This window comes from Pagrus major, chromosome 18 (assembly GCF_040436345.1).
Source record: "Pagrus major chromosome 18, Pma_NU_1.0".
Lineage (NCBI taxonomy): Eukaryota > Metazoa > Chordata > Actinopteri > Spariformes > Sparidae > Pagrus > Pagrus major.
In genome coordinates, this window is record NC_133232.1 from 23739455 (window position 1) to 23751673 (window position 12219).

A 12219-nucleotide genomic window follows, 5' to 3' on the forward strand; every position below is an offset into this window, starting at 1 on the left:
ATTCCACCAGATTCAACCATTTTCCCATTTTAGGCCGAGGCATGAAATTCTTGTATTTTTGCCAGTTATATTATATATATATATATATATATATATATATATATATATATATATATATATATATATATATATATATATATATATATATATATATATATATATACATATATATATATATATATATATATATATATATATATATATAATATAACTGGCAAAAATACAAGAATTTCATGCCTCGGCCTAAAATGGGAAAATATTATATATATGGAGCCGTGTGACTACCAGGGGGCCCCAAGAGTGATTTTTTTGTGTGTCTGTGTGTGTGTGTGTGTGTGTGTGTGTGTGTGTGTGTGTGTGTGTGTGTGTGTGTACACACACACACACACACACACACCGCCAGGTAGAGAGCACCAGGTCACATGCTGCAGGACCTGCTGGTCTGCTGCTGGAAATGAACTACACACACACACACACACACACACACACACACACACACACACACACACACACACACACACACATACATACACACACACACACACACACACACAAATCACTCTTGGGGCCCCCTGGTAGTCACACGGCTTCATAATATAACTGGCAAAAATACAAGAATTTCATGCCTCGGCCTACAATGGGAAAATGGTTGAATCTGGTGGAATACAGTAAAAATGTCAAATATCACTACTTTTCTTCAAAATAAAATGCTGACATTAGATAATGCATGGTTTTATACTGTAATGGCAGTGAGATTAAAACATGTGGTTTGAATGGCAGTCAATGGGGCATTTTTGGCCACGAAGGTGTCCAGAGGGAGTATTTGACACTACATAGAAAAAACTAATGCAATGAAATCAATTTTGCTGCTAATCTTTGACATATCCAAGACTCTAATCACCACCAAAGCCCCATCTCCCTACTATTTATTTTATGGAAAATAATTCATTTTTTGTGTTTTTTTGTAACAAAAAATGAAATAATTCAAATAGTTAAACTGGCATTTAAGGGGTTAAAATCCTGAAAATGATGGAATGTTTGGTAGTTTTGAATAAGGGGGAAGTTGTTTAAGTGATTTATGAGAAAAAAAGTAGAAAAAAATATTGATGTATGATGATATTATAGCAGTTTTTCTGTGTGTGTACATTTTTGCCACGAAGGAGTCCAGAGGGTAGTACATTTGAGGAGGGCAGAAGGGTTAATCACCCGCAGTATAACATGAGTCAGCAAATTCCTGTTTGATTTATCCAGAAACAAAAGTGAAAGCATTTCGTACATTGTGAGGAGGAAAGGCTTAAATAGTTACCTGATACTGTGGCATTTATAAATATGTACCATTATGTTTTGGTGTGTTGTGGAAATTTGTCTTATTTGTGAGATATCTAAAATAAATTTGTCTTTAAGGATTTTATACAGTTGAGAAACCTTTTTGATAGAGGGAAAGTAGTGCCCTGTGTCCTTCTCATGCCTGTACCAGATTCAGTTCCCATAACAGAAAGCACATACTTATAACTCTCATTGTGCAGACAGTACAAACATTCAAGGATGTGGCAAGAACAAATGAAGACAATGTAAAACATAATAATGATATAAGAGTTAAATCATTTCTCATACAAGAGTCTAGTAATATAATTTTCCATTATAGGTGGTAGTGAATTTCCTCAGGGAGCATAGTTCCCTCAGTCAGATGTACTGACACTTAAGTCAATACAGATTGTAAAGGAGTGTTGACTTTTTGAGCTCTGGTAAACGGTGAACGCCCATGCAACAGTGGTGACGCATGATAAAACTTGGCACGGCAGCTCCAGACTGTGCAAGATGATTGGCTAAGGCTGGAGGATATATAAGCAGCACTCGCTTCAGTTGTCACTCCCTTTTATATGCAAACTGAAGATCAATTGAAACAAAGAAATCAAGAACTAAAAAATAATAATCTTTTCCCAGCAGGGGCTGGCAATAGTTTTGGAAGACAAGCTTTGCCAGTCCCTGCTGGGCCAGCCCACCACTCTGGACCAAGTCCGGTAAGTTACAACAACTTTGAACAATCTCTGTTTTTTCTAAATGTGTGGTGTTTGATAGTCCAGGGCGGAATGAGCGCCCGCAAAAAAAAAGGGGAAAAAAGCGAGCGGACAGTCGCCCACAGTAACCGGCTCTACAGCAGCCGCCTCTGGGCTTGTCTCGTCTCGGCGGATCAACCCCGGTGCCGACCCGTACCCGGCCTTCTTACATTTGTTTGCATTCATTTCATTCGGTTTTTGTATTGCTCATTTACACGTCAAACCAATTATGTCATGTTGCCGTGTGAGGAGTGGGCGGCTGGGCGGCCTCTGTTTTGTAAAGGTCCGTCTGCTGCTGCTGAGAAAGTCCCATACAGAGGTTGAGGAAGAAGGGCGAGGGGAGGGGGATGGGTTCACCTCTGGACCTCAGCTCTCCCTACTGGTGCGGGGAGCGGTGAAGCAGGGGATTCAGAATCAGAATCAGCAGCCAAAGGGCAGTTTAATATAACAATAAGCAATAATAATAGTAAAAAATAAACAACATAATAAAAAGGTAAGAAGAAGAGCTAGAGCAGAAATAGAAATAGAATCGTATAAACATAAAATGTAGAAATAAACAGTGTAATTATAAAGTGTGGGCAGTGTGTTGTTATTAACAAATACAAGTATGAAAATTGCCCACTTAGTGCAAACCAAAATGAGAAATGAAATGAGAAATGAAATGAGAAATGAAATGAGAAATGAAATGAGAAATGGCGGTGCTGAAGGTGAGGTTCGCCCAGGGCGTCATGCAAGCTAGGACCGCCACTGCTTGATAAGCACCAAACGAAATTTAAAGCAATACAAATCTTCACTTTTAAATATGTATTGTTTTTTTATGTTATTTTCTATTTTCTCATTTGTCTTTCTAGGGTCGAGAGTCTCAGACATATATATATATATATATATATATATATATATATATATATATATATGTATATATATATATATATACATATATATAGTGTAAAAGAATAGTGTAAAGAATTTCACAATGACATATTTTTTGTAAACCAACATCAAGAGATCTTCAGTTCAGATCACTTTAACCTACTTCTGAGAACATATTTAGACTCACTTTTATATGTGCACTTTGTGACTGATGGTAATGATTTTACTTTTCCTCACAAAGCCGAAGAGAAGCAGACCAGAAAATGCTGAGCATGAGGAGACCAGTTCCACCGAGCAGCAGCCCTTCATAACCCAAAGGTATGAAATTAAATGCTGTATTTAGTAAGACGAGTTATGACAACTGGTTCCATGAAACTGAGTCAAGTAAATGTGAAAACACAGACTCAATTTTACTTTATATTATTGAATTTTCTTTTGGTCTACCAAAATCTGTCAAATATATCCAGTTTCACTTTGATTAGTCTTCATTCAAGTTATTACATATTAGCACTGTAAAATACGACAGCTTATACAACTTCGTCAAATCTTTCTGAAGATATTGAATTAAAATCTCAAGAGGAGCTTTCCGCCCTGCTCCTTATTCCTGATAAAGACTCTCATTACCCCCATTTGCACCAATGTTATCAACCTTAACAGTGGAGGAAAAGTATTACAAGTTCAGTTTTATAAGAAAATCTGTCCACTCCTGGGAGGATTCAGCACACAAGACGACATAATTTGTTGATGACTGTTAGTTGGAAACAGGAAACAGAAAGCCATCTGTGGTTCAACATTTAGGTGACTCAGCTACCAACCTAACATCCTCCAAGCAAATGAGCAACTTTTTTGCTCATTTACAAGCTCACATGACTTCCTCATTTGTTAATCAAAGTGTTGTTTTTCTTTAGAGAACAGTCTCTATCGACTTTGTACTGAACTCCATTATATTGAGCAGTATTAACGTGTTTTGTCAATTCCCATTTCAAAAAGGGAGAGAAAATGAAAGAAACATTTTCCAGCTCTGTCTTTCAAGTGAACAGTTTAATAACATAATTTTTATATTATTGTATTTACATTGTATTGTCCAGTGAGTTAATTAATGTTTAACCTTTTTCATTACACAGGGAGGAGGACCAGCAGCAGGAAGATCATTGCTCAAGCCCGGAGAATTATATTTTTAAAGAAATATCTCTAGAAAAACACGATTTGTTTAAAAAGTGGCCTAACGTCCAGTTGCCCTCAATCAAAAACACCAGTAACTTACACCCAGTGACATCAACAACAGTCAGTGCTCAAGATTCACAGGCTGTGAATGTTTCACCAAATAACAACTCCTTGGATGGTTTTACTTACCATACAGGAACATTTACACTGTGGTTAACAGAGAGGTTAAAACAAAGCAAAGATGATGACAAAAATAAAACTGATCTTTTTATTGGCATAATGAAATTATGTTCGAACATAGAAAAATTAAGTATTGCTGCAGTTGAAGCAGGTGAGCGCTTGCAGTCTCTCTTAGAGGAATATCAAAAGAAACATGGCGGAGAGGAAAAGCAATACGCATTTGCTATTGTATATCTAAAAGACGGTAAAACTGTGATTTTTGATTTGTTTTATCCACGTCATTCAAAAAAGAGAAATCATTCTGATTCCATCATTAGAGATACATTACACAGTGAGCAAATCTTAATAGAGAAACTTGATACATTTCTTAAGAACAATGGAACCAATGTGCAAGATGTTTTCATCTATACGCATAACAGCCCATGTACGAAGAGAGAAAAACAACATATAGAGACGTGTATGTCTCTACTGCGAAAAAAAGCAGATCAGTGGCACAATGAATATGGATTTTTTACTGCCGTGGCTTTCAAAGCTTTTTGGGGACAAAGTCATCCAAACTATTTCAACTATGTCACGATTATCCATTCAGACGGCAGTGCTTTTTGTCCATATATTGACAAATGTGACAGTATCCCCTTCCCGTTAGACTGGAAAGACTTCGATAAATTGAAACCTGGGCAGATCCAGAACCTCACAGTTGTTGAGGCCAGAAACAGGCTGAAACTATGTGAAGACATTCAATCTGTTCTTTACAATCTTAAGGGATTGGCAAAAACATCATTTGGTCTGAAAACAGATCATTTGGAGAGGGGAGAGAAAATGATTGTCCAAAGTCTGGAAAACTTCCAAGATCAGGACATTGGGATAAACATCGTCACAGCTCTGAGAAAGAAGTGGGTTGAAATGGTTGACAACAGTTTCTTGTCAGTGATAAGAAAAACATTAACCGCAGATTTCAACGCTGCAGTGGTTCATCTTGCTGTTAAAGACCTTCAACTGGGGGACAACAGCCCCTTACAGCTTTATCACATCCTGGATAGAAATCTATAAAATATTGTAATTCAGGTTTTTTCTGGAGCTTTTGTTGTCTGCTCTGTCCTGACCTCTTCACAATAAAATCTAAAAAAATTAGACTCTGTGTGCTTTGTTTCCTCGTCATCATCATCATCATCATCATCATCATCATGTGTCTGCCAGTAGTTAAACCATCAAGGCTCTCTGGTGTTCTCTTGGCATGTGTGGACATACACAGGGCAATAAATTAGACTGAGGGGGCTGAAGCTTTGTCTCAGGGAAAGACACAAATTATGAACTCTTGCAACTCCAATCGGTCAATATATTCAGCATGTGGGACACATTCAGCTCCATCCAGTCCTGTGATTGGTCTGTTTCTTCAGGACCTGCTGTTCAGCTGTCTGTGGATAGTCACACTCATTTCTTTAATGAGTTTATTTATATGGTTATTTCATCATTTACTGCAAAATAAAAGTGTATTTGTCTCAAATAGTAGTTACTATACACACTTCAGGTTGTTGTGTACCCATGCAAATTAAAACAAGTTATCTAACTATGACACTTTCAGAACAAGGACCAATCAAAGAAAAGTAGTCTTATGGCACAACTTGCTTCAAGGTGGGTAAAATGAGGCCTGTAGTTGTAAACAGCCACCAGTAAATACTGATGTAAACATGACACAGAATAAAACTAATTTGGGATTATTTTGAACTTTATTAATGCCTTCAATTTAACAACGGCCCTTTTAAATAAAACCATGTTTGTGTGTACTTGTTAAACATGCTAACTCAACATCTTCAGTAAAGATTAACTGTGATCTCTGTGTGTTAGCTACAGAGAGAGTATGTGTCTCAGTGTGCTTCAGTTTACAATATATTTGTGTGAAGCTTGAACTTAAGTCAACAATAAGGTATTTATTACATTTTACACATACCTAAGTAAGCATGACACCATGTAATCTACTCCGTTACTTTAAAATCATAAAAGATTACTGAGTACAATTTGAATTAATATTAAATATGTAGCAAATAAGGCTTCTGATCATAAACAGGCTGATGAAAACCCTGATATAAGAGGTTTGGAGTCATTTAGACTGAAGATGTGAAGAAACAAAAACCCAATTTTTTCACACAGGCTTTTGATTGATGTCTCCTTTCCTCTTGTTTGTTTTTTTTCCTTCATCTAATGCTGTTTGGATTTTGTAACAATACACAGGGAGCCACGAGGTGGCAGTATAAACCAGAGAATAGTCAAACATCAGGACACGCAATGTAGGTCAAGTGGCTGCATGTGATGACGAAGGATAATGATTATAATGAAAATTAAGTGAAAGATGCTTGTGGTAAATAAATCAATGAAATAAATCCCTTTTAACTAAATATTCACCTTGTTTTTTGTGTCTTATTCTTTAATTCATGTTGATTTACAGCAGAATGCAGCAGAATAGTCCAGTCTTAATTAAAAGATTGATTGTTAACATTAGGAACAGTTCTTCTGATGGTGGCACTAAAGCAGCTATTACCTGTTAAACTTAGTAATGTTCTCTCTATCAGTTCATTTGATTTTCATTTTATATTGTTTGCATTCTTGACTGACATGTGAATTATACCAGTATTTACATACTATAGGCTAAATGATTATTGATCTGATACTCAGTGATGGAATGTAACTAATTACATCACCTAAGTACAGTTCTGAGGTTCCTGTACACTACTAGTATAGTAGAATATAGTACTAGTAGAAATGGAAAGAAGTATTTCCATTTCCTGCTACTTTATACTTCTACTACACTAATACTTTTGAGGGAAATGTTGTACTTATATACTCCACTACATTTATTGGATACTAGTTACTTTGCAGATTGTATGTTGCAACAGAGCAAAGTAGTGTGTTTTTGAATTTATTTTTTCTATTGCCGATTAGATAAAAAAAAATTTAAAAAAATGATTGAGATAACTGGGAAAAGCTGAATATCTGATACAATAATTGGCCAGGCCAATACTCAGTCAACACAAAGTATACAGTGTACAAATATCTGTAAATACATGTATAATTTACTTTTACTTGTACTTTTGATACCTAATTACGTTTGACATACTTGAAGACTTTTCCTCATACTATTCATTTGATCGACTTTTCATCAAAGAGATATTGAAACATGAAATCTTTACTTTTACTCAAGTGTGACTTTTGGGTGCTTGTAAAACAATTTACATTAGTACCAGTACTTATGTAAATTGTTTTAGTTACATTACATCACTGGTTGGGCTATTGCCTTAATTGGGTGTATTAACCCATGTACCATTTAAAATAAAAGAGTGTCTTATACTTTATGATTAAACTGGAAGTACATGTGGATCCAGTTACTGATAACCTGTTCATTGATGACTTTTAACAGGATTTTTTTTTGTTGTGGTCAGGAAACTCATTTAAGAAAAAAGGTATATAATTCAACAGTGTTTAAGACTACAAACACAGACAAAAACTACACAGTGGATAAAAAGTGCACGTGTTAACACCTGTATATAAGAAAGTTTTGCTATTATCCTGTCCGAATATGCAGGTTGGGTGAGGAGGAGTCTCACAGCCTGAGGGGAGAAGCTGCTCTGTGGTCTGGTGTTACAGCAGCAGATACTCAAGTGTGAACAGACTGTGGCTGGGGAGGGCGGGTGTTGTCTTTTTGCATCCTTTGGGATCTGCTTTGGCACCTCACCACACAGATATCACTGATGCTCGGAAAAGATGGGTATCAATGTTGATAAAGGCTGTTTTAATCACCCGCTGTATAACATGAGTCAGCTTTATCATGCCACTTCCTGTCTGACCACACCCACAGCTTCATATAGAGACGAGAGAAAGACTTATCGAGAAACAGAAGTGAAAGCATTTCATAAATCGAGAGGAGGAAAGGTTTAAAGATTTACTGTAAAGATGGATCCATGGGGAGAAGAAAACAGCCACATTTTAACTCTTCCACAGCTTGTTTTGTTCTTGTGACAGACGAGTTGAGAGCTGGCTGGTTGGTGAGGTTAGCCATCCTCAGCCAGGTTGTCCCTTCACTGCATGGTTTAGTTGAAGGTGCTGTGCGTTTCACCGTTGGGTGTGAGTAAGTCTTAACAAATCAGTTCTTGTCTGACACACCTACAGTTGCACCACAACATAAAACAATTTATTGAACAACAGAAGTGAAAGCATTTCTTAAATTGTAACAAGGAGAGGTTTAAAGATGGAAACTGAAACTTGGCATGGCAACAACCAATGGTGCAAGATGATTGGCTAAGGTGAGGATTTATAAGCCAACACACTTGCACACCTACGACTTAAACTCTTTGAATGAATGCTAGATATCAATTAAAAAAAACAGAGCAAGAACTAACAGGAATTTGTTTACCCAGCAGGGACTGACATTCCTAGTTTTCTGTGGAATCAAGGACATAGACTCATAAATCTTATAGACTTTATTTGTTTTTCAGTCAGTCCCTGCTGGGATGGCCCACCACTATGGACCAAACCTGGTAAGTCACAACAACTTTGAACAAACTCTGTTTTTTCTAAATGTGTGGTGTTTGTTAGTTCTGGCATTAATGTGTGAAACTGGCTGATAAAATCCTGACATGATGAGCACCAAACCAAATTTAAAGTAATACAAACCTTCACTTTTAAATTTGTATTGTTAATTTAATCTCACCTTTCTTTCTAGTGTCCAGAGGCCATAGAGGTAAGTGGTTATTCTACCCTATAGACCCTATACTCTCTCTATATATATACATTATCAGATCACTTTAACCTACTTCTGAGAACATATTTAGACCCACTTTTATATGTGCACTTTGTGACGGATGGTAATAATTTTACTTTTCCTCACTAAGCCGGACAGAAGCAGACAACAAGTTCCAGAAAAGCTTCAGAGACAAGAGATGTCATCGACCAGTCCCACCGAGCTGCAGCCCGTCCTCATACCTGAAAGGTACTCTAAGAAATAAAATGCTGTATTTAGTCAGACGAGTTATGACAACTGGTCCCATGAAACTGAGTCAAGTAAATGTGAAAACAGACTAAATTTGACTTCATATTGCTGAATTTTTTTTTAATATATCCAGTCTTCACTTTCTTCTTCATTCATGTTATTATATATTAGCACTGTAAAAGATGACAGCTTATACAACTTTGTCAAATCCTTCTGAAGATATCGATTCAAAATCTATCAAGAACCCAAAGAGGAGCTTTCCGCCCTGCTCCTTATTCCTGACAAAGATTCTCATGTCCTCCATTTGCACCAATGTTATCAACCTCAACAGTGGAGGAACAAAAGGTTTTCTGATGTGATGTGACAATACGACATACTTTGTTTATGACTGTTGAGGAAACAGAAAGCCATCTGTCGTTCAGCATTTAGGTGATTCAGCTACCAACCTAACATCCTCCAAGCAACTTTTTATGCTCATTTACAAGCTCACATGACTTCATCATTTGTTAATCAAAGTGTTGTTTTTCTTTAGAGAACAGTCTCCCTCGACTTTGTACTGAACTCCATTATATTGAGCAGTATTAACGTGTTTTGTCAATTCCCATTTCAAAAGGGAGAGAGAATAAAATAAACATTTTTTCAGCTCTATTTAGGCAGTGTATAGGGTAACGCACACTATTAAATGGGACTTGTAAGATGAACTGACATGTGATATTTGACAGTCTATACAACTTTGTCAAAGATACTTTAGTAAACTGATTCACAAACCCAATGCAAACAAACACAGCAGCAATGCAACAATGTCACTGTGAATCAGATAATGTCTGACTGACTTTTTATTGTCACTGTCAGAGGTGCAGATCAAATCTATTTCATTTACGACAGCTCATCCAAATTAAATAACAAAATACATCTATGGCCTCTAGAGCTACAAAAGTTTTCTGTTGTGAAATGTAATGATTGTCTGGTAGGGTGACAACATGTGTTGGTGTCTTCCAAAACTGTCACAAATCAATGGAGAAAATTAAATCTCTTTATGATGTGACAACTCTGTTGGGAAAAGATAATGGTTTGGATTAAAAAAGAAAAGTACTTTCTGAAGGTTATGGAGCTTGATCGTTTTTGTTTATCAGTTTAACACAGGTAACAAAAAGCGTTCATTATATTTAGCACATGATTTTGTCCTGTTAGTTAATTAATGTTTAACCTTTTTCATTACCCAGGGAAGAAGACCAGCAGCAGGAGGACCATCCCTCAAGCCCGGAGAAATATTTTCATAAAGGAATTTGGCAAAAGTTGCTTAAAGTTCAGGATATAAATTGGAAGAATCTAATTTTAGAACTTTTTGCTTATTGTGAAAGCTTTTGTTTTCCCTCTATTAAAAATACCAGTAATTTACACCCAGTGACATCAACAAGAGTCAGTGCTCAAGATTCACAGGCTGCGAATGTTTCACCAAATAACAATTCCTTGGATGGTTTTACTTACCAGACAGGAACATTTATACTGTCGTTAATAGAGAGGTTAAAACAAAGCAAAGATGATGACGAAAAAAAAACGGATCTTTTTACTGACATAAGGAAATTAGATTTGAAAACAGATAAATTAATTATTCCTGCAGTTGAAGCAGGTGAGCCCTTGCAGTCTCTCTTAGACGGACACCAAAAGAAACACGGAGTGGAAAATCAATGTGCGTTTGCTATTGTGCTTTTGAAAGGTGGTAAAATTGTTAAATTTCCTGGGTTTTATCCCCGTCATTCAGATCAGATTGGAGATACATTACACAGTGAGGAAATCTTAATCGGAGAACTTGAAAGATTTCTGTTGAGGAAGGGAAGAGCTGTGGAATGTGTTTTCATATATACACACTACAGCCCGTGTATGAAGAGGGAGAAACAACATATAGACCCGTGTATGTTTCTACTGCTCAAAATAACAGATCAGTGGTACAATAAATATGGTTTTATTACTGTCGTGGCTTTCAAAGAGTTTTGGGGAATAAGTCGTCGAGACTTTTTCAATTATGTCAAGGACATCCCTTCTCCCAACAGCGTTTTATATCCATATGTCAGAATATGTGACAGTATCCCCTTCAAGTTAGACTGGAAAGACTTTGATAAATTGAAACCTGGACAGATCCAGAACCTCAAGGATGTTGAAGCCAGAAACAGGCAGAAACTATGTAAAATCATTCAATCTGTTCTTAACAGTCTTAAGGGATTGACAAAAATATCATTTGGTCTGAAAACAGATCATTTGGAGAGGGGAGAGAAAATGATTGTCCAAAGTCTGGAAAACTTCCAAGATCAGGACATTGGGATAAACATCGTCACAACTCTGAGAGAGAAGTGGGTTGAAATGGTTAACAACAGTTTCTTGTCACTGATAAGAAAAACATTAACCGCAGATTTCACCGCTGCACAGGTTCATCTTGCTGTTAAAGACCTTCAACTGGGGAAGAGGAGCCACTTACAGCTTTATCAAATCCTGGATAGAAATCAGAATATGTTGAAAGGATAAAACAAAGAAAATCACAATATCATGTGATTTTTTTTTTTTATCACAATATCATGTAATACCAAATATATTGTTTTCATATAATTTTTAAATATATACTAAAGGATATGGACCTTTGCTTTTTGCAGTGACACAAAAGTTTGGGGTTCTTTTAGAAAACATAAAAACATATTTTTTGAATTGATATATAAGCTCTGGGTACCAATTGTAATTATTGTATTGATTACTATTGTAACTTGAGGTTTTTTCTGGATCTTTGTTGTCTGCTCTGTCCTAAGCTCATGGCAATAAAATCTCAAAAATTTAGACTCTGTGTGCTTTGTTTCCTCGTCATCATCATCGTCATCATCATCATCATCATCATGTGTCTGCCTGTAGTTAAACCATCAAAGCTATCTGGTGTTCTCTTGTGTGTGTGTGTGTGTGTGTGTGTGTGTGTGGACATTCACA

At 36.4% G+C, this 12219-nt stretch overlaps 1 long non-coding RNA gene across 1 annotated transcript; it reads left to right on the top strand.

Annotated features, from left to right (window-relative positions):
* Positions 1-1868: 1868 nt before the first annotated feature.
* On the top strand, positions 1869-5402 carry LOC141013554 (uncharacterized). Its single transcript, XR_012180437.1, has 3 exons — positions 1869-2021; positions 3169-3245; positions 4052-5402. It is a non-coding gene; the product is annotated as an uncharacterized lncRNA (long non-coding RNA).
* Positions 5403-12219: the final 6817 nt, after the last annotated feature.